The sequence below is a fragment of the Symphalangus syndactylus genome, chromosome 8 (genome assembly GCF_028878055.3).
Source record: "Symphalangus syndactylus isolate Jambi chromosome 8, NHGRI_mSymSyn1-v2.1_pri, whole genome shotgun sequence".
Classification (NCBI taxonomy): Eukaryota; Metazoa; Chordata; class Mammalia; order Primates; family Hylobatidae; genus Symphalangus; species Symphalangus syndactylus.
In genome coordinates this window covers 30963494-30989226 of record NC_072430.2, presented here as the reverse complement: position 1 = coordinate 30989226, position 25733 = coordinate 30963494, and the positions used below count along the sequence as shown (strand labels likewise).

Below are 25733 nucleotides of genomic sequence, written 5' to 3'. Positions count from 1 at the left end.
AATTATAACCTAAAATAGTCTGACAGAACTAATATGAAATATATCAGTCATACCATAAATACAAACTGAGTAAAGGCACATGTTTAAAGGCAAGATTTATAAAATAGCATACAAAATAAACCCAAATCTAGGCCATAAATCTAGAATAAAGAGACACGGATAAAACAATGACTTAGAAAGTTTAAAAATAAAAGGAGAAACAAAGGTATATTCGGCCAATGCAAACAAAAGAAATGCAATTCACATTTTTATCCCAGAGTTTTTATGACAGTGTTCCAGATAACATAACATAAACATTCATAAAGCAAATATTAAAGAATATACTTTAAAAATACAGATAAACTCACTATTAATAGGAGACTTTAATTCTCTCTCAGTCCATGAAATATTATATAACTAAGAATGTAAAATGTAAGCAAAATTAGAACCGACTGATACATAATTCTGAAAATGATAAAACTGGAAAATATAGCCTTATTTCAGGTGTCCTTGGGACACTCATAAACATTAACCATACATTACTTGGCAACAAATTCTAAGTTTTTAAATGCCAAAGAGTAAACATAGCAAAACATCTGTGATCACAATACCAAACTAAATTTGCAAATTAATAACAAAATCAGAAACAAAATTATCCTTTTATAGATAACATTCTAATAATCTTTATAAACTACTCTTAATTGAGAAAATACAAACATAAAAAGTAGAACTTAAGAAAAACAAAATAATAGATAAAAATACTATTACTCAGAACCAATTAGATCTAGTAAACTATATGCCATAAGGAAAATTTTTAGTCTTCAGTTATTATATTAATTTAAAACATAAAGGAAATAGTGAAAACTTTCAAAACAAAAAAGTTAGAATAAAAATAACTAAAGACTTAAAGGGAATATGAAGAAACAATAAATATAAAAGAGAAATTAGTAGGAAAAACAGAATTATAAACAGACACAAATGCTTTTTTGAATAAAAATGACAAAGTAAAAAATTGAACCTATTTAACTTATTTAAGAACAATATAAAATCAAAATGTAAAAAAATTAAGAAGAAAAACCAAGTTAAATGAAGCAGTGAAAATTTTAAATTGCATAACACTAGCAAATAAACTTAAAGAAATAGATAAGAATAGGTTAAGTTTTTAGGAAAATAGATTTTACCAAAATTGCCTGCTGAAGAGGTAAAAGTCTACAAAGATCATGTTCCACAAGGGAAATACAGGGTGCTATGTAAGAACTAATCTCAAAAGAAAGAACACCACAGCCAACTATTTTACAAGGGAATTTTATCAAACATTTAAAAAGTGAATATTTCCATTGCTATTTAAACTATTTCAGAACATGGGGGAAAAATAAGGAAGGAAAATGGCCAAACTCATGTATGAAGCAACTATAATATTGAGCCCAACATTTAATATAAAAAAAGGAAATTTAATTTATCACTACTAATAAAAATTATAAAAGAAACACAAATGCAAAATCCTGTGAAACATAAAAATAAAAACACATGACGAAGTGGAAATTATTCCAGGAATACTAGTGTATATTAATGTTTGGAAATCTATTAATAAAGCAGTGAAATGGCAAGGGATAAAATGCAATGATATATTCCTTAAGTAAAAATGAATGGATATTTGTTAATATGGCAAAATATATGTATTTCAAACACAAAACCAAGAGCATGCTTAATGAAGAAACATTTGAAGTCTTTCAAAAGTAAGGAACAAGAAATAGACACAATGAACACTAGTAACAAACATCAGACAGCAGGTATATAAGATAAAACCACAAAGATGTATAAAAATTGAAAAGGAAGAATTAGCATCTTAACAAATTCATATATGAAATATTAGATTATATATATACACATATACACATGTGTATATATATGTGTATACATATATATATATTATATATATATAGAAGGTTGGGGAATTTTATTTCTCGAACAAAGAATCTGACAAAAGAATCTGAATATATAATGCATGTATGGGGCAAATTCACTGAAAAGGGTGGGGGAATAAGATACTGACCTAAGGAGCTTTGGAAGTGAGTGAAATCTATAAGTCTAAAGACAAAAAGAATTGTACACAAGCACTGTGCTAGAGTTGATAAATTTATTTCCCACGGGGAACATAACTCTCCATTCCTTAAACTCAAGAGTGTTCATAGTGCCTTTCTTCCAAAAATTACAACATAAAAAGGGAATAAAAGGTTAGCTTGATAGGAGATAAAGCTAAAAGGAGAAAAACTAGCTCAAAATCATTGACCAAGGTTAAGAATAAGAGTGATTAATTACATTTCTTTTATTATACTTTAAGATCTGGGGTACGTGTGCAGAACGTGCAGGTTTGTTACATAGGTATACACGTGCCATGGTGGTTTGCTGCACCCATCAACCCATCATCTACATTAGGTATTTTTCCTAATGCTATCCCTCCTCTAGCCCCCAACCCCTGACACGCCCTGGTGTGTGATATTCCCCTCCCTGTGTCCATGTGTTCTCATTGTATAACTCCCACTTATGAGTGAGAGTATGCTGTGTTTGGTTTTTTGTTCCTGTGTTAGTTTGCTGAGAATGATGGTTTCCAGCTTCATTCATGTCCCAGCAAAAGACATAAACTTATCCATTTTTATGGTTGCATAGTATTCCATGCTGTATATGTGTCGTATTTTCTTTATCCAGTCTATCACTGATGGGCATTTGGGTTGGTTCCAAGTCTTTGCTATTGTGAATAGAGCCGTAATAAACATATGTGTGCATGTGTCTTTATAGTAGAACGATTTATAATCCTTTAGGTATATACCCAGTAATGGGATTGCTGGCTCAATTGGTATTTCTGGTTCTAGATCCTTGAGGAATTGCCATACTGTCTTCCACAATGGTTGAACTAATTTATACTCCCACCAACAGTGTAAAACTGTTCCTTTTTCTCCACATCCTCTCCAGCATCAGTTGTTTCCTGACTTTTTAATGATCACCATTCTAACTGGCGTAAGATGGCATCTCATTGTGGTTTTGATTTGCATTTCTCTAATGACCAGTGATGATGAGCTTTTTTTCATGTTTTTGGCCACATAAATGTCTTCTTCTGAGAAGTGTCTGTTCATATCCTTCACCCACTTTTTGATGAGGTTGTTTTTATTCTTTTAAATTTAAGTTCCTTGTAGATTCTGGATATTAGCCCATTGTCAGATGGATAGATTGCAAAAATTTTCTCCAATTCTGTAGGTTGGCTGTTCAATCTGACGATAGTTTCTTTTGCTGTGCAGAAGCTCTTTAGTTTAACTAGATCCCACTTGTCAATTTCGGCTTTTGTTGCCATTGCTTTTGGTGTTTTAGTCATGAAGTCCTTGCCCATGCCTATGTCCTGAATGGTATTGCCTATGTTTTCTTCCAGTGTTTTTATGGTTTTAGGTCTAACATGTAAGTCTTTAATCCATCTTGAGTTAATTTTTGTATAAGGTGTAAGGAAGGGGTCCAGTTTTAGTTTTCTGCATATGGCTAGCCAGTTTTCCCAGCACCATTTATTAAATAGGGAATCCTTTCCCCATTGCTTGTTTTTGTCAGGTTTGTCAAAGATCAGATGGTTGTAGATGAGTGGCATTATTCCTGAGACCACCGTCTGTTTCATTGGTTCATATATGTGTTTTGGTAATGGTACCATGCTGTATTGGTTGCCGTAGCCTTGTAGCATAGTTTGAAGTCAGGTAGCGTGATGCCTTCATCTTTGTTCTTTTTGCTTAGGATTGTCTTGGATATACAGGCTTATATTTGGCTCCATATGAAATTTAAAGTTTTTTTTTTCTAATTATGTGAAGAAAGTCAATGGTAGCTTGATGGAGATAGCATTGAAACTATAAATTACTTTGGGCGGTATGGCCATTTTCACGATATTGATTCTTCCTATATATGAGTATGGGATGATTTTCCCATTTGTTTGTGTCCTCTCTTATTTCTCTGAGCAGTGATTTGCAGTTCTTCTTGAAGAGGTCCCTCACATCCCTTGTAAGCTGTATTCCTAGGTATTTTATTCTCTTACTAGCAGTTATGAACGGGAGTTCACTCATAATTTGTCTGTTTGTCTATTGTTGGTATATAGGAATGCTTGTGATTTTTGCACATCAATTTTGTATACTGAGGCTTTGCTGAAGTTGCTTATCAGCTTAAGGAGATTTTGGGCTAGATAATGAGGTTTTGTAAATATACAATCATGTCATATGCAAACAGAGACAATTTGACTTCCTCTCTTCCTATTTGAATATGCTTTATTTCTTTCTCTTGCCTGATTGCCCTGGACAGAACTTCCAATACCATGTTGAAGAGGAATGGTGAGAGAGGGCGTCCTTGTCTTGTGCCAGTTTTCAAAGGGAATGCTTCCAGCTTTTGCCCATTCAGTATGATATTGGCTGTGGGCTTGTCATAAGTATGTGTTATTATTTTGAGTACATTCCATCAATACCTAGTTTATTAAGAGTTTTTAGCATGAAGTTGTGTATAATTTTATTGAAGGCCTTTTCTGCATCTATTGAGATAATCATATGGTTTTTGTCATTGGTCTGTTTATGTGATGGATTACATTTATTGATTTGCATATTTTGAACCAGCCTTACATCCCAGAGATGAAGCCGACTTGATCATGGTGGATAAGCTTTTTTATGTGCTGCTGGATTCGGTTTGCCAGTATTTTATTGAATATTTTTGCATTGATGTTCATTAGGGATATTGGTCTGAAATTTTCTTTTTTGTTATGTCTCTGCCAGATTTTGGTATTATGATGATGCTGGTCTCATAAAATGAGTTAAAGACGAGTCCCTCTTTGTCTATTGTTTGGAATAGTTTCAGAAGGAATGGTACCAGCTCCTCTTTGTACCTCTGGTAGAATTCGGATGTGAATCCCTCTGGTCTTGTGCTTTTTTTTGGTTGGTAGACTATTAATTACTTCCTCAATTTCAGAACTTTTTATTGGTCTATCCAGGGATTCGACTTCTTCCTGGTTTAGTCTTAGGAGGGTGTATGTGTCCAGGAATTTATCCATTTCTTCTAGATTTTCTAGTTTATTTGCGTAGAAGTGTTCATACTATTCTCTGATGGTAGTTTGTATTTCTTTGGGATCAGTGGTGATGTCCCCTTTATCATTTTTTATTGTGTCTATTTGATTCTTCTCTCTCTTCTTCTTTATTAGTCTGGCTAGCCGTCTATCTATTTTGTTAATCTTTTCAAAAGACCAGCTCCTGGATTCATTGATTTTTTGAAGGGTTTTTCGTGTGTCTATCTCCTTCAGTTCTGCTTTGATCTTAGTTATTTCTTGTCTTCTGCTAGCTTTTGAATTTGTTTGCTCTTGCTTCTCTAGTTCTTTTAATTGTGATGTTAGGGTGTCTATTTTAGATCTTTCCTGTTTTCTCCTGTGGGCATTTAGTGCTATAAATTTTCGTCTAAACAAAGCTTTAGCTATGTTCTGGTATGTTGCTGAGATTCTGGTATGTTGTGTCTTTGTTCTCATTGGTTTCAAAGAACTTCTTTATTTCTGCCTTAATTTTGTTATTTACCCAGTAGTCATTCAGGAGCACGTTGTTCAGTTTCCATGTAGTTGTGCAGTTTTGAGTGAGTTGCTTAATCCTGAGTTCTAATTTGATTGCACTGTGGTCTGAGAGACTGTTATGATTTCCATTCTTTCGCATTTGCTGAGGAATGTTTTACCTCCAATTATGTGGTCACTTTCAGAATAAATGTGATATGGTGCTGTGATGAATGTACATTCTGTTGATTTGGGGTAGAGAGTTCTGTAGATGTCTATTAGGTCTGCTTGGTCCAGAGCTGAGTTCAAGTCCTGAATATCCTTGTTAATTTTGTGTCTTGTTGATCTGTCTAATACTGACAGTGGCAGGTTAAAGTCTCTCACTATTATTGTATGGGAGTCTAAGTCTCTTTGTAGGTCTCTAAGAACTTGCTTTATGAATCTAGGTGCTCCTGTATTGGGTGCATATCTATGTAGGATAGTTAGCTCTTCTTGTTGCGTTGATCCCTTTACCATTATGTAATGCCCTTCTTTGTCTTTTTTGATATTTGTTGGCTTAAAGTCTGTTTTATCAGAGACTAGGATTGCAACCCCTGCTTTTTTTGTTGTTTTTGCTTTCCATTTGCTTGATAAATATTCCTCCGTCCCTTTATTTTGAGCCTATGTATATCTTTGCACGTGAGATGGGTCTCCTAAACAGAGCACACTGGTGGGTCTTGACTCTTTATCCAATTTGCCAGTCTGTGTCTTTTAAATGGGCATTTAGCCCATTTACATTTAAGGTTAATATTGTTATGTGTGAATTTGATCCTGTCATTATGATGCTAGCTGGTTATTTTGCCCATTAGTTGATGCAATTTCTTCATAGTGTCGATGTTCTTTTCAATCTGGTATGTTTTTACAATGGCTGGTACTGGTTGTTCTTTTCCATTTTTAGTGCTTCCTTCAGGAGCTCTTGTAACACAGGCCTGATGGTGACAAAATCTCTCAGCATTTGCTTGTCTGTAAAGGATTTTATTTATCCTTCGCTTATGAAGCTTATGCTGGATATGAAATTCTGGGTTAAAAATTCTTTTTTTTAAGGATGTTGAATATTGACCCCCTATGTTCTTCTGCCTTATAGGGTTTCTGCAGAGAAGGCTGCTATTAGTCTGACGGGCTTCCATCTGTGGGTAACCCAACCTTTCTCTCTGGCTGCCCTTAACATTTTTTCCTGAATCTGACAATTATGTGTCTTGGAGTTGCTCTTCTCGAGGCACATCTTTGTGGTGTTCTCTTTCCTGAATTTGAATTGGCCTGTCTTGCTAGGTTGGAGATGTTCTCCTGGATAATATCCTGAAATGTGTTTTCCAACTTGGTTCCATTCTCCTCATCACTTTCAGGTACACCAATCAAACGTAGGTTTGGTCTTTTCACATAGTCCTATATTTCTTGGAGGCTTTGTTCATTCCTTTTCGTTCTTTTTTTCTCTAATCTTGTCATTATGTTTTATTTCATTAAGTTGATATTCAATCTCTGATATCCTTTCTTCTACTTGATTGATTCAGCTATTGATACTTGTGTATGCTTCATGAAGTTCTCATGCTGTGTTGAGCTACATTAGGTCATTTATGTTCTTCTCTAAACTGGTTATTCTAGTTAGCAATTCATCTAACCTTTTTTCAAGGTTCTTAGCTTCCTTGCATTGGGTTAGAACATGCTCCTTTAGCTTGGAGGAGTTTGTTATTAACCACCTTCTGAAGCTTACTTCTGTCAATTCGTCAAACTCATTCTCTGTCCAGTTTTGTTCCCTTGCTGGCGAGCAGTTGTGATCCTTTGGAGGAGAAGAGGCCTTCTAGTTTTTGGAATTTTCAGCCCTTTTGCACTGGTTTTTCCTCATCTACATGGAGTTATCTACCCCATGGTCTTTTATTTTGGTGACCTTCTAATGACGTTTCTGCGTGGATGTCATTTTTGTTGATATTGATGCTATTCCTTCCTGTTTGTTAGTTTTCCTACTAACAGTCAGGCCCTTCTGCTGTAGGTCTGCTGGAATTGGCTGGAGGTCCACTCCAGACCGTTTGCCTGGGTATCAGCAGCAGAAGCTGCAGAACAGCAAAGATTGCTGCCTGCTTCTTCCTCTGGAAGCTTTTTCGCAGAGGGGCACCTGCTAGATTCCAGCTGAAGCTCTCCTGTAGGAGGTGTCTGTCGACCCCTGCTGGGAGTTGTCTCTCAGTCAGGAGGCATGGGGGGCCAGTGACCTACTTGAGGGGGCAGTCTGTCCCTTAGCAGAGCGTGAATGCTGTGCTTGGAGATCTCCTGCTCTCTTCAGAGCTGGCAGGCAGTAATGTTTAAGTCTGCTGAGGCTGCCCCCACAGCTGCCCTGTCCCCCAGGTGCTCTGTCCCAGTGAGATGCGAGTTTTATCTATAATCTTCTGACTGGGGCTGCTGCCTTTCTTTCAGAGATGCCCTGCCCAGAGAGGAGGAGTCTAGAGAGGTAGTCAGGCTACCCCAACTTTGCAGAGCTGTGCTGGGCTCTGCCTCATTTGAACTTCCTGGTGGCTTTGTTTACACTGTGAGGGGAAAACCACCTACTTAAGCCTCAGTAATGGTGGATGCCCCTCCCCCAACCAAGCTCTAGTGTCCCTGGTCGACTTCAGACTGATGTGCTGGCAGCGGGAATTTCAAGCCAGTGGATCTTAGCTTGCTGGGCTCTGTGGGGTGGATCTGCTGAAGTAGCCCATTTGGCTCTCTGGCTTCAGCCCTCTTTCCAGGTAGTGAATGGTTCTGTCTCACTAGTGTTCCAGGCACCAATGGGGTATTAAAAAAAACTCTTGCAGCTAGCTCAGTGTCTGCCCAAAGGGCTGTCCAGTTTTGTGCTTGAAATCCAGTGCCCTGGTGGTGTAGGTATCCAAGGGAATCTCCTGGTCTGAGGGTTGTGAAGACCATGGGAATTCACAGCACAGTCCCTCAAGGCTTCCCTTGGCTAGGAGAGGGAATTCCCCAACCCTTTGCACTTCCTGGGTGAGGCGATGCCCCACTCCACTTTGGCTCACCCTCTGTGGGCTGCACCCACTGTCTAACCAGTCCCAGTGAGATGAGCTGGGTACCTCAGTTGGGAATGCAGAAATCACCCACCTTCTGTATTTATCTTGCTGGGAGCTGCAGACCGGAGCTGTTCCTATCGGCCATCTTGCCAGCTGGAAGTGATTAATTACATTTCTAATGGGAATTCTTGATATGATGTGATGCGAATTTTTCTTTACCTCTGTGATGTTCCTCCAGAAACATATAATAGTATGACAAATCAAAGATATTTTGAAAAACCAGAGCTTCATATATAGAGAATTTTTCAGTGAAACTCACCTTAAAACCATTGTTAAGGTCGAATATTTCATGAGGGAAGATGTATTATTGCAAGATAGTCTTACTAATCTTTTATGAAATAAATAGATATCTTACAAATTAATTTTGGTATAACTTTTATTGATTTAGGATGAGTTTTCACCCATCTTCCCTCCCATGGAATCACTTGCTAGTGCTAAACAAATAATATTTTATGGTTGAAGAAAATTTTCACATTTTGTAAAGGATAGTGATTGCAAATAATGAGTTTAGTCTTTTGGTCAAAAAACTACTAATTTTAAAATATGAATTTTTAAATGTAAGTTTTTACTTAAAACTTGTCAGATGACCTAATTTTATGAATTAAGCAAGTCACTTTTATTTCAACCTTTTTCAGTGGGTTGAGGCAAAGATCAGATGATATTATGTGTGTAAGAGCACTTTGCAAATTTTAAGGCAGCAGAAAATTATAAGTTATTATTATGAAGCAGTCATTTGCTAAATTGTATGCTAGGATTCTCAAAACAATAAATAGACTTTCTTAAAAAAAGTCACCTTTTGTTTGCTAGAAGAGGAATTGGTAAAAACCTTTAATCTTGTTTTTGTTTTCATCAGATGCTGTCATGCCTGAGAAGTTGTCACATTAACAGGATGACAACATACTTTGGAGGACTAATGATTATTCAGAGCAAGACTATGGACAAAAGAAATAAAAATTTAAAAGGCAGAGAGAATGAAAGAAGGTATATGGTGAGAAGAATATATACTTTACTTTCAGAGCCACAGAAATAGCTTATTTGTATAGATTTTTGGTTAAGAATATTTTTAAAATCATTTAAATAATTGCTTATTGTAGTTGTAATCATATTAACTTTCCAAAATTTGGAAGAATAATGTGAAAATTAATAAATTTTAAGCTTGTTCTAAGATACTTACATGAAATGCCATGAATAATGACAACGTATAGTAATAGTTTATGCTTATATTCTAATGAGTTGAGTTAGCTATTTTTTCTGGTAACACAGTCTTCCAAGATTGTGACATGATAGTTCAAGTCGGCATGGTATCTGAGCTTCTTATTCTATGGTTTCTTTTCAACTTAATGTATTGACCCAACTCTATGATTGCTGATATATCATTCACTCACTCTCGTTTTTATATGTTAAGATCGATGTTTGTTTCTACCTTCAGGATTCAGCTTCTTTTCTGACTTGCTGACTGTCTTCTTAGGAGTTACTTATTACAAAACATTAATAAATAGTCTAACTCTATGAGATTTTCTCAGGAAAGGAAAGACTTTTACAGGTTTTGAAATTACAATGATAAATTTTTGTGTACAAACATGATGTTATTACACCACAGGCAAAACAGAACAAGAGTTGACAAATCAGTAGTTCCTTCAGTTGATTCACAGCTTTTCCACCAAGGTTTGGATTTAAACCAAATTGATCATTGCATACTTTTCATCAACTCAACTAGGCAAGTTCATAGTCAATAGAAGCAAAGAAATACTGAAGATCAAAGGATTTTTGAGTGTCTGCCCTAACTTTGGGCTATATCACTCTTAATAACAGATGGTGTTATTCCCTCTGAAGTCCTGTTTGGTGATGCTATAAATGACTAAAAACTGAGGTTTTAGTGAAAGTGCTGACAAAGACTCTACTAGATCATTTCACAAGATGGCATTAACTTTCATTACTGGTAACCGTAAAGGCAGTGTATTTTAGCTGCATTATAATTACATTGCATTGCCTATAATTCAATATCCAAAAACATTTTAACCATTCATGGGAAAAAAGAGAAAGTTAACATTGAACAAATTACCAAAGATTATCATACCAGCAAAATGTATAGTCACTGATAACATTTTTTTCTTGCCTACAATAAAATCTGAAATCTTTAAATTTCAAAATAAAAGAAAATCAAGAAGAGTGTTAAACTGAGGTTCAGAAAGAAAAACTCAGCTGACCTGGCAAAACTATTCAGCAGCCATTTGCTTCGTGTTGGTAGATTCTGGTTTGAAAGTTAATTAGCATCAAATAAGACAGCTGATACTGATTCAGCAGAGACTGCATACTCCCTCCTCCTGCATATTCCTGCCTCCTCTTCCCTCTCCCTCCATAGAGAGACTTTCCTAAACACAGCAATTTGCCCCATCCATTGACAGCTTTCAGATGGCACTAATATTACCGAACATCCAATGCCTTACTCATAATTATAGTATGTTAGAATTAATAAAGATTTAATGCATGTAGTGATATAAACATAGCTACAGATATAGAATATAATAATAAACTGATTACCAGAAATGAAAAGAACTATATAATGCTGTACCCCAATATTAGAGAATAAGTTAAAAATGAAGTACTCTTAGAACTCAGATTTTCTTATTTCTGGTTAAGCATTTTTTCAACTGTACCTTACTTCTATTGCAAGGGTAGTTGTAGTCCTAAGTGTGGTGATTGTTAGTATTGTAATGGAAAAAACAGCATTTGTATTTGGCAAACTCTTAATACATATTATCTCATTAATATATCTCTGTGGATTTAATAATAAGCTGCTCTCACTGAAATCCCAATGATGCTGATTAAGAACCTGAAGAAATAAGCAACTAATAAATACACATTATGTGAGAGATATTATGCACAAAATTTATAGAAGTTTATTTCATTTTCATAATAGTTCTCAATTTAAGTTTTTGTATTAGTATTTTATGCAAACAGGAAATAAGGTTCGGAGAAGAAAAATAACTTCTCCAAGATGTATAACAAGTAGTGATGAAATTGAATTTGAATCCACCTTATTGTTAACTTTCCATCTGAGCAAGCAAATAATGTGTCCAAGGTTAAGCAGTAGCATTAGAATGCGGTTTCAAATGCAAGATATCAGATTCACTATCACTTGCATTTTCCATAACATTGCACTTTAGACTTTTTAACTGAGGTTTCTCAGCATTTTTTTATGAGAAGAAACATTTTTCAATTTTAAAACCTTGAAATTCTAAGTAAGGTATACTTCTTGTCAATATGAATATTTGCTATATCTGAGAAAGGGGAATTTGTCAACATCAATAAGTTTGAACGCCTATCCAATGTAACACTCAGGTCTCCTTTGAAGATTTATATTATTTGATTAATAACTTTATTATATGTATTATCATGTACATTAGATGATGTACATGTATAGTTTACCTATCTAGTCTGTCGATCAGTCTTCTATCAAATAACTGTATTTGCTTATCTATTATCAGTTTAACTCGATGGGGTTGACATGAGTTAAAAATGTAAATCTAGGCACATTTCTTCTATCTTCACTAAATTAAATGTTGCGAAGACATGTTCATTTATTATCTTCTGTAGCATATGATTAGTTCCAAAGAATTAATGATCCAATTGGCCATATATAAAATATTGTAATTTTTCCATAGAAGGAGGGTGTGCATTGAATTTTCTAAGCATGCAACTCAAACTATATTCTCCTTGGTGGAAAAAAATACTAAGTTTTAAGAAAGAAATTGGAGGATGTCCTAGGGTCTCAGCCACAGGAGATAAGGGGCTATTGTGTTTTGGTGAAGAAAAGTAAAAATAATAATATTATACTAACAATACAATGAAGAAAATGTTATCAAGAAATGGAATTTAAGCATGAACATAGAAAATTCTATGAAGGTATTGCTCCAAGGTGAATCTACAGAGAGGTATCAGATAAAGTCAGCCCAAGTTATAAAAAATATGTATGGTTTTGGAATTCAAGAGAGATAAAATAAAAAATCCTGCACTGTGATTTGAAAAATCACTTTCATAAGTATAAAACTGACCTAACAGACATTAAAATAAGTTCACGTGAAAATGTTGAGAACATACTAATGAATAATGATCTCAAGGAGTTAAAAACTTACTGGAAGAGATGGCCCGAAACATAACACATAATAAATTAGTGAACATGTAAAAAGTGTTTTGAGGCAGGAAAATATAGAAGCCAAGAGTATTACTTGTGTATTAGCTTTCACACTGAGAGCGACACGAGATTGGGTAATCTATGAAGAAAAGAGGTTTAATTGAATCACAGTTCCACATGGCTGGGGAGGCCTCAAGAAACTTACAATCATGGCCCAAGGCAAAGAGGAAGCAAGGCACATCTTACTGTGGCACAGCAGGAGAGAGAGGGGAGTGGGGAACCACCACACACTTTTAAAACATCAGACCTCGTGAGAACTCACTCACTGTCATGGAAAAAACATGGAGGAAACCAACCCCATGGTTCAATCACCTCCTACCAGGTCCCTCCCTAACATGTGGGGATTACAATTTGAGATGAGAATTGGGTGGAGACACAGAGCCAAATCATATCAACTTGAAAGATTATTTTAAGGTCATTGCTGATAATAATCCAGTTAACCTTTCTGAGAGATTACAGTATGCCAGCTGCTATGCTATGGTAATTTGAAACATTGTCTTACATCATTTGAATAATCCAATGAAGCAGGTTATTAAATTCCCAGATTGCAGTTCAGGATTCTTAGAGAGTTGAATTACTTTGTTCAGAGGTATAAGAGATAGAGATAAGACCAGACTCCAGGGTTGTGTAATGTGAGAAATGCTATTTTCCTGACAGAAACTCAACTGCTCTCTTTGCCACACAATTACTGCAAGGTGCCTGTTAATCCATGCTGCCCACATGTTGAGCTGTGGATATTTATTAATGTTCAATGCAATATAAAGAGTGAATTAGCCGTGGCTGATAAAATGCACATCACTTTAAAATATACCTGAATTTATATTAGATTTATTATTATTATGAATCAAGGATATTAAAAGTAGAGCCATATTAAGAAAGTTCTCCACTAGTCATATTTTGCTTTTTGTTGTCTAATATACTTTTCCCCACTGGACCTTGTTTTTCTTTCTGGCAGTAGCCTCTCAATGACTCTCAGTGTACATGGTTTGGTGAAGCTGACACATTCATGCCTTCTGTCTTGTATGATCCAGACCTAACAAATGAGTATATTTTATCTCTTAGGTCATAGCAATTGTTTGAGGACTATTACTCAGTTTGTTCCAATAAGACCCAATTGGAGACTTTAAGAAAAAAGACACTCACTTTTCTCTTTAGTGACTAATCTGCGGGGCATAAATTTAGAGATTTTGGTAAGGGTGGACAGCTGAAGAAAGTCCACTGAGAACAATTTGATATTTGTGTCGATTTACAGGGGAAAAAAAATGACAACAGCAAGACTAAACATAGCGTGTCCCATGGAATGTATGTGATACACTTATATTAAACATTCTTTATTGTCTCTCTGAAATTTAAATTTAAGGAAACATTATTTTATCTGACAGCCCTAAATGCAAGGGAAGCAGAGATGAGACTTGAGGAAAGACGGTCCAATGACATCATCTGAATTTATAATCTAATGTCACCAAAAGTCAGCTGACCCTTTAACCTTTAAGTTATACGATACAAAAGATCATTTATGTCACTGGTAACAGAAGAAGCACTACCTAACAGGATGTTCTAAAAAACAGGAAGAAAAATAATTTGTATGCTTAAAACTGTTGGAACCACTAATATAAATAGAAGACATCAAATCACGTTTTAGTGTGTTTGTGAGAATAACGCAAAAGAGAAAATGGACTTACACAACATTTTGGAGTTTGCAAAAGGGCCATTTGAGATCAAATTCTAAAATTATTTATGTTTGATACATCTAGAATGCAAAGGTCAAGGTTATTTTTCATGAGAAGGGATTAAGCAGCCAAAGGAGAAGAGAATGTATTCCTCTATAAAGCCAAAAAGAATCCAAACATAAAATGCATTGAGTATTTTATATCAATACCTGAAAAAAAGCACAAAGTAGTAATGCCAATAACAAACATTCAGATAGAAAAATAATGTAAGAAAACACATTGGATAGGTAATAATGAAGCCTTTTCCAATTATCCTACCCTCAATAATTTCTCCCTCCTATATATTTTTATATCACTTATCATCTATACCGTTATTTATCTCCCATTACTGCTTTTCAGGCAATGATGTCTCTCATGTTATAAAACACATTTATTCTTTATTTTGAGATTATAATTTCTGTAAGAACAGTGTCAAGAGGAAACATCGTGGGTGATGAAAATGCTTATTGATAGCAGTGATGGTTTCAAGGTTGCATGCATATGCTAAAATTGATTAAATCATACAGTTTCAATATGTGCAGTTTATTGTACTTTAATTATACCTGAAAATATTTTTTAAAGCATGTGGGCTTGGTTGAAAGTTACCTGAAGACTCTAATACCAGGCTAAAAATTAGAGAATAGAGGAATAAGTGAAGACCCAAAGGAGTTAGAGAAAGAGCTCAGCTTTAAAGGAGGCTTTCTTACAAAAGATGATCAATAGTTACAAACATAAGGTGCAATATATTCTGTGCTCCACAATTAATGGACCCACATCAGGAACTTAGTGTCAGAAAGCTTCAGGCAGTAGTCAGTGTTGTCTGTTTCTAGAGATCTGTTTTGGAGTTGATTCATGGATTGGTATATGGTAAAGATAAAGCTCTTGGTTCCAATCCCTGGAGATTCCGGAGATTTAGAGCTAGAGGAAAATGACAAAAACAAGGGACATTGGGAAGTAGCTCTGGAGCTAAGAGAAAAGATCGTAGAGTTTTGAAATCCATAAGAAAAAAAAAAAGGTATGTATCTTGTGGAAAAGAAAGGGCACTATGAAGTGCTATTGACAGATCAACTAAAACAAGGACAGAGTTGGTACTATATCCTGATATAAGACAGTGAGTTTCATGATAAGCCTCATCTGCTGGTGAGGATAAGATTATGTAATGTATTGCCAGGTTTGATTGAGGATGGCTCAGTGGTTGGAAGAAGCTTGCACTTAAAACCTCAAGTTGAAAAGACATGGGACAGGAAAAGGCTAAGACACAGAGCAATTTATTATGTTTCTATGCACCTAAACTCCTGGCATAGTGTTACTGGCAAATCAGGCACTTATTAGATGCGTGTCAATAGATTGCCACATCAATAGACTCAAGGAATTTGCATATGATAACAAGGTTAAATATTTCATATGACTCATCTGGAAAAATGAAAGATAATAGATATGATTAAAGTCTATGAGATTTTGAGGGATCTGAATTGAGTGAATGCAAATGTCCTCATTAAATGCTTGATTATTAATATGATGAGGCTCGCTTTAAACTTAGAGGCAATTGTGAATAAATAAAGGTAATAACACTAATTTTTTAAAAAAAGGTTAATAAACATTTGGACCGATAATGGAAGAATGAGCTTGAGTGAAAAATTTAATGTAATTCAATTACATAAACATTTGGGGACAATCCCAAGCTTATTTGGGGTTGACATTATGCAACAAAACTATGTGCTCCTGTAAAATTCTTCGACTTTTTCCCTTAAGAACTCCATGATGAAATTCAGGTCATTTTTATCTTGTTTTTTCATTAAAAATACTTAACTTGTGGTACATAGTATTTTACTGAGTTACTTTGAGCATTTTCCTCAGATAGAAATGATTTAATTACATATAAAATAACTTGTTGACAATCAATGACATTAAATAGTATTTCATATTTTTACTTATTATTTTATTTGATTAAAAGTAATTACTATATATTTTCCCCTTTGATTACCAACAATAGTGAATTCAGATTCCAAAATAGCTACAATAGTGATTTATGTATAAATTATATACAGATAATTTAGCACATACGCCTGTTTCTGTGCTATTTAATATAAAACTTATTAATAGTTGAATAGTTATAAGTCATGTTTCCATAAACAAGAACTCTTCATTTTTTATTTTTTATTTTTTATTTTACTTTAAGTTCTGGGATACATGTACAGAACGTGCAGGTTTGTTACATAGGTATACATGTGCCATGGTGGCTTGCTGCACCTATCAACCCGTCACATCTAGGTTTTGAGCCCCGCAAGCATTAGGCATCTGTCCTAATGCTCTCCCTCCCCTTTCCTCCCACCCCCCGACAGGCCCTGGTGTGTGATGTTCCCCTCCCTGTCTCCATGTGTTCTCATTTAAACAATAACTCTTGATTAAAAGTATTGGACATCTAAATGGTTTCATCCAAATCCGCTTTACAGGAATCCAAGTGCTTTTATTAAAAATATTATTAAAATGCAAAAACATTCAGTCGGCTTAAAACTCCAATTTTTTTGTAGGACTGTCATTCTGTGCCAATATGTGTGAATGACTTCTATTCTCTAAAAACTACCTACAAAAATAAATTACTGCAAAGGGGGGTTCACTGTCAGTATTTTACTTGACCTGACAGGACAGCCAATGTCCTCCACTTCCTAGTGTCAATGCGCCAGCATCCCCTAGTGGGCATTGTTAAAAATAAAACTTAATTCTACTGATAAGAAAGGTTAAGGATGTATATTAATGTATTAGGTTTATTTTGTTGGAATTCATTTGCATAATTAAAACAACTTTGCATTTATGAGTGCATATTGTCAATAAAACATTATGTAACTGCAAATACTCTGGTTGGGATGGTACCAGCTATCATCTATTGCTCTGAAATATTTGTGTATTAAAAAAGTTTACACATGCAGTATTTTTGGATTTATATGTGTGTGTACAAAGTAATTTAAGCTATTCATCATTTATATTTGTTTGAATATTCATAATTTATATTTGCATGTTTGACAAACATTTTTTATTGAGGTTTGTGCTATGTGTAGTTACAATTACAGATAGAAGTTTGACTCTTAACTGGAATTATTGTGGCATTAAAAGCAAGCATTGATTTCTATATGAGACTGATTTTATTCAAATCCTAATTTGCCTGGTGATTAGCCTTGTGACCAAGAGAAATTTTTTTACCCCTTTGAAATCTTGTTTTCTTCATTAATAAAACAAGGGTAAAAATATACATACTGACTCAAAATTTTTAGGGAAGGTTTTCCAGAGTCTGGTGACATCTGTGATTAACAATACATATGTTTAAAATGCATAAACATGTACACAATTTTAATATTAAACATTAAGAACAATGTAAAAAAGCTAAGGAATTCTTTTTTCTGTTTTCTTTTCTTTTTTTTTTTTTTTTTGAGACAAAGTTTCACTCTCGTTGCCCAGGCTGGACTACAATGGCATGATCTCAGCTCACTGCAACCTCCACCTCCGGGGTTCAAGCAATTCTCCTGCCTCAGTTTCCTGAGTAGCTGGGATTACAGGCACCCACCACCACGCCAGCTAAGTTTTTGTATTTTTAGTAGAGAGGGGGGTTGGCCAGGTTGGTCTTGAACTCCTGACTTCAGGTGATCCACCCTCCTTGGCCTCCCAAGTGCTGAGATTACAGGCAAGAGCCAGAGCGCCGGGCCAATACTAAGCATAAAATGCATTATAGATGGTGCTTTGGGCTGAAATAAACACAAAGTAAATAAGCAGATATTTATTTTTATAAGAATAAATGAAATATTTTCTGTTATTGAAGAATATCTGATATAGGTTAGCTGTTGAGAAGTTTACCATAAATGCTTATTAATTAATTTATGGGATATACAGGAGCTCTAAAAAAAAGCCAAATCAAGTGCTAGAGCTTACTCATGAAATGGTTTTGAAACTGGGCTTGTAAAAATGCTTCTTTGTGAAACTGCTTGTAGATATGAAAGAAAACCCTGCTAGAATTCATTCTTAAGACATTAGATTATCTCTATATGTAGAACTAGTTCTGCATATTTTGTCTGAATTAAGTTTTTTAGAAGGTTAAAATAAAATGTTATTATGGAAAGTGAGTGAAAATTTGAGATTATCAGGTAAATTTCTTAATAATAAGGTTTTGAGAGAGATTTATTGAATGCCTGAAAAAGTGGGAACAGAAGAAGAGTGAGGCACAAAACACTGAATGGGTGCAGTTGACAGAAAAAAAGGCTGAAAAGCAAACTTCATCTTTTGCAGTTATGCCCTGTGATATCTGGAAGCTATCTGGAAACATTGTTTTGGTGAGTGCACTTCAGAATTTCTTGGTTTCATGCTTTATAAACAGTCTGGTTTATGGTTCACTGAATAAAGCAGATCTTCTTTGACCACAGTGGTCTGTGGTAAAGTAAAGCCTTTAGCCAAATGGATTCCAATATTCATTCCCATTGGCTATGCTCTTAAGTTACCATATGTTACATGGTATATTTACATATCCATTAATGCTTCTATGTTCTCCTCCCTGCAAGATGAGAACTTCCTTTGAGCATCAGCAATCTTTCTTTTATATGCAACATAGTAGAGATAAGCAGGTCAGATTTTTCCAATAAGTTTGCAATAGCTATAAGGAAAATTTCCCAAATATTTGTGTCTGTAAGAACCACCTACAGTTATGTGAAAAATACAGATTTTTTTTTCTGTATTTTCTGAGCACAGAATCATAAATTTCTTTTAAATGTGTTTGGAAATCTATATTTATAAGATGCAACCAAATTTATTCTTATGGTTTTAAAACTTCATACATAAATTCATAATCATAAATTGATTATATTTAAAACAAATGTATAACAAGAATGTGAGCTCAGAGAGCAGAATTTAAACATTAAAAACTATTAGAAGTCATTAAACAAACTGAAATTGTAGTGGTGATCCCTTTCCAATAACTTTAAGTATAATTGTTCATCCTTTAGGATGATGAAACTGACTTTTTTTTTCCCCCAGACTGCTCTTGGTTTTAAATAGAAAATGACCAAAAGATAACTTACTAATTCACCTTTCTTTTATCTTCTTATTTTATTTTAGCCTGATATATTTTCTGTGGCAAGGAAAAAAAACCACTAAGATATCAATAGCTCTAAATTTCTTAAATTTCAGTATGTAGGTATCCAGATTTCATGAAAACAAATGAAAGATTTGAAGTTACTTATTAGCAACTTTTTCTTTTGCTATGTAGCAAATTACCATAAATTTAGCAACTTAAAATGACAAAATTTTATTATCTCACAGTTCCCTGGGTCAGAATTCCAGCAAATTTTAACTTGGCTCTCTAGGATCTTATAAAGCTGAAAATAAGTTGTTGTCAGATGTGTACTTATCTGGAGTCTTGACTAGAGAAAGATATGCTTCCAAGCTCACTCAGGCTGTTGGCAGAATTCATTTCCTTGCAGTAGTAGACAAAGGTATCCACTGCATTCCTGGCTGTCAACCAGGGACCACTCTCAGCTTCGGGAGCCCACTCTTAGATCCCTGCCATGTGCCCCACTCCATCTCAGCAATGGAGAATCTTCTTCACATTGGTTCCTTCTTGCACTTTAAATTTCCAATTCCCATTCTGCTACTAGCCCGAGAAAATTCTGCTTTTAAAGGGCTCATGTGATTAGATCAGTCTCACCCAAATGCTCTCCGTATTGTAAAAAGTCAACCAATTTGGGGCTTTAACTACATCTTCAAAATCCCCTCACAGCAATACCTGGAGTCATATTATTGAATAACCTGGGGATTGGAACATTGGAATGCCATCTTGGAATTCTACCACAGCAGCTCACTCATTGAAGCAGATTTTTCAACTTGTAAATGTTTTGGAATATATTACAAAGTCTGCCTCTATACTCCTACTGGACTTCCACAATTTGTACAAGTCAAAATGAAGAACATTAGTTCTAAAGAACAGTCAAGAACCACTGTGCAATGTTGGATAAAAACATGTTACTTCTACACAGAGGTTCAGAATCTTTTCTGATCAAGAATCTCTTTGAGAATCTGACAAAAGGTTGTAACCTGTTTTCCACTTCTTGAAATGCACACATTTCAGTCATTTTTTGAATGTTAAGAGATTCTGATCTAAGTGAAAGAGAACAAAAATGAGATTATCCAATATCTATATATGCCTCTGATAAACCTATTAGAAAACAGTGTTGGTCAACTAATGTTAACATAAGACTTGATTCACTTATCCAGTGCTAGCATAATGTATATTTTAATCTAGCTCTCTTAGAAACTATTCTCTTGTCAATCAATAAGAGTTTCTATTTTTTTAAATTCTAAAATATTTACTTGAAAAATAAAGACTGGATATATTTAGGATGTACAATGTGATTTTATATGCATATAGACTGTATATTCATTACTGCAGTCAAATTAACACAGTTATCATCACTACCCATGTTGTTCATTAGATTTCTAGAACTGGTTCACGTCAGAATTGAAAGTTTTTACCTTTTAACCATCATCTCCCCATTTCATACACCCTGTCCAAACCCTGGACGCCGTTGTTCTATTCTCTGCTTGTATGAGTTCAACATTTTTTAGATACCACAATATGAATGAGAAAATACAGTATTTGTCCTTTTGTGCCTGGCTTATTTCATTTAGCATAATGTCCTCTAGTTCATCCATATAATTGAAAATGACAGGCTTTCCTCATTTTGGCTGAATAATATCCCATTGTATCAATGTACTGCAATTTCTTTATCCATATATCTGTCAGCAGACATTTAGGTCATCTCTATATCTTGGCTGTTGTAAATAATGCCGCAATGAACATGGGAATGCAGATATCTCTTCAACATACTGATTTAATTTCCTCTTTGACAAACTGATTGCATTTTCTTTGAATATATACTCACAAGTGGGATTGCTGAATCATATGGTAGTTCTATTTTAGAATTTTCCTAAAATAAAGCAAAACACAATGAAACGAATATTGAACTATGTTAGCACGTGGGATAGACTTCTGATGGTACACCCAGCTAAATTTATACTCAAAATTTTTTAAAGGAAGGAAGCAAAAGACTGAATTTAGCCTGACCAGTTGTTGAAAGAAATGAATTAAATCCTCTGTTGTTTGCAAACCAGATTATGTGTCCATTCTGAGAACCTCATCCTGCTCTGTTTCTACTTTGCCACATAATATGTAGCTAAATATGTCACACCCTCGTGACCAAAGGAATTATGATGCCTTGGAAAATACCTGAACTAGTCCTAAAAGACAGCTTAATCATCTGACAAAATAACAGTATCTGCTTCGCTGTTTGTAAAACTCGGGCTCTAAGTACCTTATTTTTCTTATTATTATGGAATAAAATAGCACATGGAATGAAAAAACAGGGAAATGTACTGGAGAAATGTATTCGGTATCCTCAGTGGATACCCAGTGCCTGCTGCCTCAAAGGTCTGTGAAGGAAGATTTGATTTCTTTCTCCTGAGACACAAAATTGCAGGTCCAGGATGTGTGTTACTGTGTAACAGTGATTATCTTACTTCATGGCTCTGTGGCAAATGCATGCCTGGTTTGTGGAAAGATGAAAATTAAATACAGACATCAGAAGATTGAGAGTGAAAGGGATTTGTTAGGTGTTTTCACTAAAATGCTAAAGAACTCCCATTAAGCTACATGTTTTAATAATTAAAACATTGCTTTAAATTGGCTTCAAAACTTAAGAATATCCAGAGAAACTAGAAAGGGTATTAGGAACTAATTACATTAAAGTATTGAAGATGAATTTCTCATGGTTTGGTAGCTTCATATTATTATTTCTTTAAAAACGATCAAGGCAAATATTATAGAAACATATCAAAAGATGCTTTTCTAGGGCTCTACATTAATAGTCAGTACTAAGCAATTTTTAACAGAATTTATTGAGTTAGCTCACCTTGGTTTTAGGAAAACACATGGCACCTTTTAGGAAGTTTGCGGAAAGAAACTTCTTGTTTCTCTTCCTGACCAGAAAAAAAAAAAGTCAAAATGACATTTATTTATTAAAAATGATCAGTTTGGAAGTGTGAAGGACTGGATTTCAAAACAGTACTTTCTAATCTGGATGAAAGAGAATATTCATATATGATCAATACAATCTATTCAAATCCAATCAGCATGATTTTTATATTTTCACTTTTTCTTCTTCTAGAAAAATAACATTAATATTTTGATTAAATCAACCACATAGAAACCTCAAGCTTCAAAATGAAGTGAATTTCCACCAATTTCTTTGTGCAGTTAGGAAATTTTGGAGGTTCCTCTTGTTTTCCCACACTAGAGGGAGAGGGCATGAGTGAGACTAGGCTGATCTCCACGCAGAGTGACATATTATTCATATCCTGACATCATTTCATGTGCTTTCCAGTGTAATTGGATTTCTTCCATCTTGTAAAATCTACAGTTTAGATCGTGACTCTTATTTCAGGGATTGATTCTAGTTTGTCACATATAAGATCAAGGTTGAAGAATATTTTCTTTAGCGAACTGTATCTGTGGCAACCATGCAAATGTTCCTTTCGAGCTTCCAACTGAAAGGACTGTAATGGAGCAACAGCTCTAGCTGCTTCCTGCTGTATGGAACAAAAATCCCTTGCCACACCGACCAAAACCTGTACTTCCCATAGGCTGCTCCATGCAATGGACTGAGCAGGATGGGGATACCAAGACAGGTTTGTTTCTGGAAACCATAGGACTCCCGAGCTGGTTGACTTTGGTTCAAGAACCCTTTGATGACTTTGCCAAACTGCCTTACTTTGCAAGCTGTTCAGAATATTTACAACATCTCCCCTTTTCTGTCTTCTTCAGTTGGGTGTAAGACCCATACTGTGGATCAACAGCTCTCCTATTATTCCATGACTCTTTTTCTATCTTCTTCCTCAGGGGTTTTCCCCAACAAAATCACTGCGTGTTTAATCTAGCCTTGGAGTCTGCTTCTCAAAGAACCTGAACCATCACAGTTTTTTATGTGAAGTTATATAATTATACTATTCATAAGGCAGAGGGAAGGAAAATGAATATTTTAAAATTTTTATAGAATTATGGAGTATTTCAGAATTACGTATCTGTACAAACAAAAATGAGTCTAATAATAAAGTAAGACTGAGAAAATTTGGGTTCATCTTAACATTCCAGGACCCTATTATGGTGGTAACAGATTTAAAACTGTAAGAATGTTTCTTTTCCTACTTACTGCATTTTATTAAGTCAGATCTTTTCAGCTATGTAAACAAACTTTGTGATATCTTTACAAAATAATTGAATTTATGGTTTATATCTGAATTCACAGGCATGGCATGGATGAGTCAAGCTCTAGTATATCTTCAGTTTATTCCAACTGTGTTATTTGACGTGAGTTTTCTTTTTGCTTATCTCCAGCTCAGCAACCAACCTTAACCAAACTAAAGGTAAAACAACCTGCTAACATCAAACATGAGAGCATCCCCATCTAATAGGCTCCATTGACATTACCTTCCTCTGCATACAGAAAACAAGCTCAATATTGCATTCTGAGTTATGTGGAAAATATATTCTTCCCTGCTCAATATTATGGACAATGGTGTGCAAGAAAAGAAGTTTTTAAACATTTTAAAAGTAGAAATCCATTTACATATACAGTTTTATGATTATAACTCTCAACAGTTATTTCAACATCTTGACTTAAAGTTTTAGGAAACTCTTAAACTGAATGTAAAGATAATTTATCTTCTATATATTTTTAATGAATGGTTTGGTACTTTAAGTTAAATATTTGAATGTGCATACACAGACACAAACATTTTTTGTACATAATACTTTGTGTATGATTTTTAATTATGATTTGTTTAAATTACACAAATTTTAGATACACATAATTAAATTTGAAACAAATTTTAGTGGAAGTACAAAGTATGTAAGTTGGTACTAGTATATTATAGTTTTAAAAAAATCACTGAGTTGTTTATGTATATACACACACACATTTATATGTATAAAATATTTGTTATCCTTGATCACTTATTTTGTCTTAAATGTGCTGTACATAGACATGGAATCAACCTAAATGTCCGCCAATGATAAACTGGATAAAGAAAATGTGGTACATACATACCATGGAATACTATGCAGCCATGAAAAAGAATGAGATCATGTCCTTTTCAGGAACGTGGATGGCTCAGTAGGCCATTTTCCCTGGAAAACTAACAGAGGAACAGAAAACCAAATATACACTCTCAATTATAAGTGGGAGCTAAATGATGAGAACGCATGGACACACAGAGGGTAACAACACACACTGGGGCCTTTCAGAGGGTGAAGGGTGGGAGGAGGGAGAGGATAAGGAAAAACAACTAATGGGAAATAGGCTTAAAACCTGGATGATGAAACAATCTGTACAACAAACCCCCACGACACAAGTTTACTTATGCAACAAACCTGCACTTATAGCCCTGAACTTAAAAGTTAAAAGAAAACAAGTGCTGTAAATTAAGAGTGTACTTCCAGGGAGGACAAAATTTGCTGAAAAATCAATTAAAATGGGAAATGGGATGAGGTACAGTAATTCAAACAGAGGTTTTGTCTATATTTTGCCAAATAAATTTTTTCTTTAGCTTAAATTGACATAGAATATTTATTATATGCATGTACCAAGCCAAAGTTTGATAGACCTGTAGCTCACTAAACTAATGTGTTTTCATGGTGTTGTGGAAACAGTTTGACTCTATTTTAGTGCTTTGCCAAATGATATTATCTCTTTTAGGCTAGCTCTCTTAAGTGTCAGTTAGCAGTTAGAAGTACAGACCTTAGAGTGTAACCTTGAATTCCCCATGTGCATATTTATTTAATTAGGCCAATTTTCTTACATATTTAATCTTTATTTAAATATACAGTATTACAGAGTGTTACATCTACTGTTTGTCATGTGTGTGTGTGTACATATGTATGATCTTTATTTGCAAAAATAATGCCATTGACAGTGGTTTTGATTAACTTGTGGATGTGGTTGAGAAAATGTATGCATCATTAACAATGCTTTCCACACTGAACATATTACATTTGTGGTTGCAGGAGCTGTTTGAAAAACCTGTTGTGATTTGCTCTTGTCTTTTTCTGTTTGGTGTGAAATCTTTATCCAGAAAAAACTAATCTAGATTGCAGCAAAACCTACCTCTAATAGGGGATTCTGCTCTGTTAGAAC

At 34.7% G+C, this 25733-nt stretch overlaps 2 long non-coding RNA genes across 3 annotated transcripts in view; one reads left to right on the top strand and one right to left on the bottom strand.

Moving 5' to 3' along the window:
• Positions 1–22887, bottom strand: part of LOC129487576 (uncharacterized) — a 56411-nt gene extending 33524 nt beyond the window's left edge. The window contains exons 1-4 of one of the 2 annotated variants that reach the window (XR_008659376.1): positions 22455–22887; positions 21429–21473; positions 15283–15426; positions 14482–14622 (exon numbers count right to left, since the gene is read on the bottom strand). This is a non-coding gene — a long non-coding RNA (uncharacterized lncRNA). The remainder of the gene's footprint in view (positions 1–14481; positions 14623–15282; positions 15427–21428; positions 21474–22454) is intronic. The other variant, XR_008659377.1, reaches the window with a different exon arrangement.
• The window catches only part of LOC129487575 (uncharacterized), an 88455-nt gene that overhangs the window by 9209 nt on the left and 53513 nt on the right, over positions 1–25733 (top strand). The window contains exons 4-6 of the long non-coding RNA XR_010122339.1: positions 9458–9592; positions 17937–18827; positions 23847–23964. This is a non-coding gene — a long non-coding RNA (uncharacterized lncRNA). The remainder of the gene's footprint in view (positions 1–9457; positions 9593–17936; positions 18828–23846; positions 23965–25733) is intronic.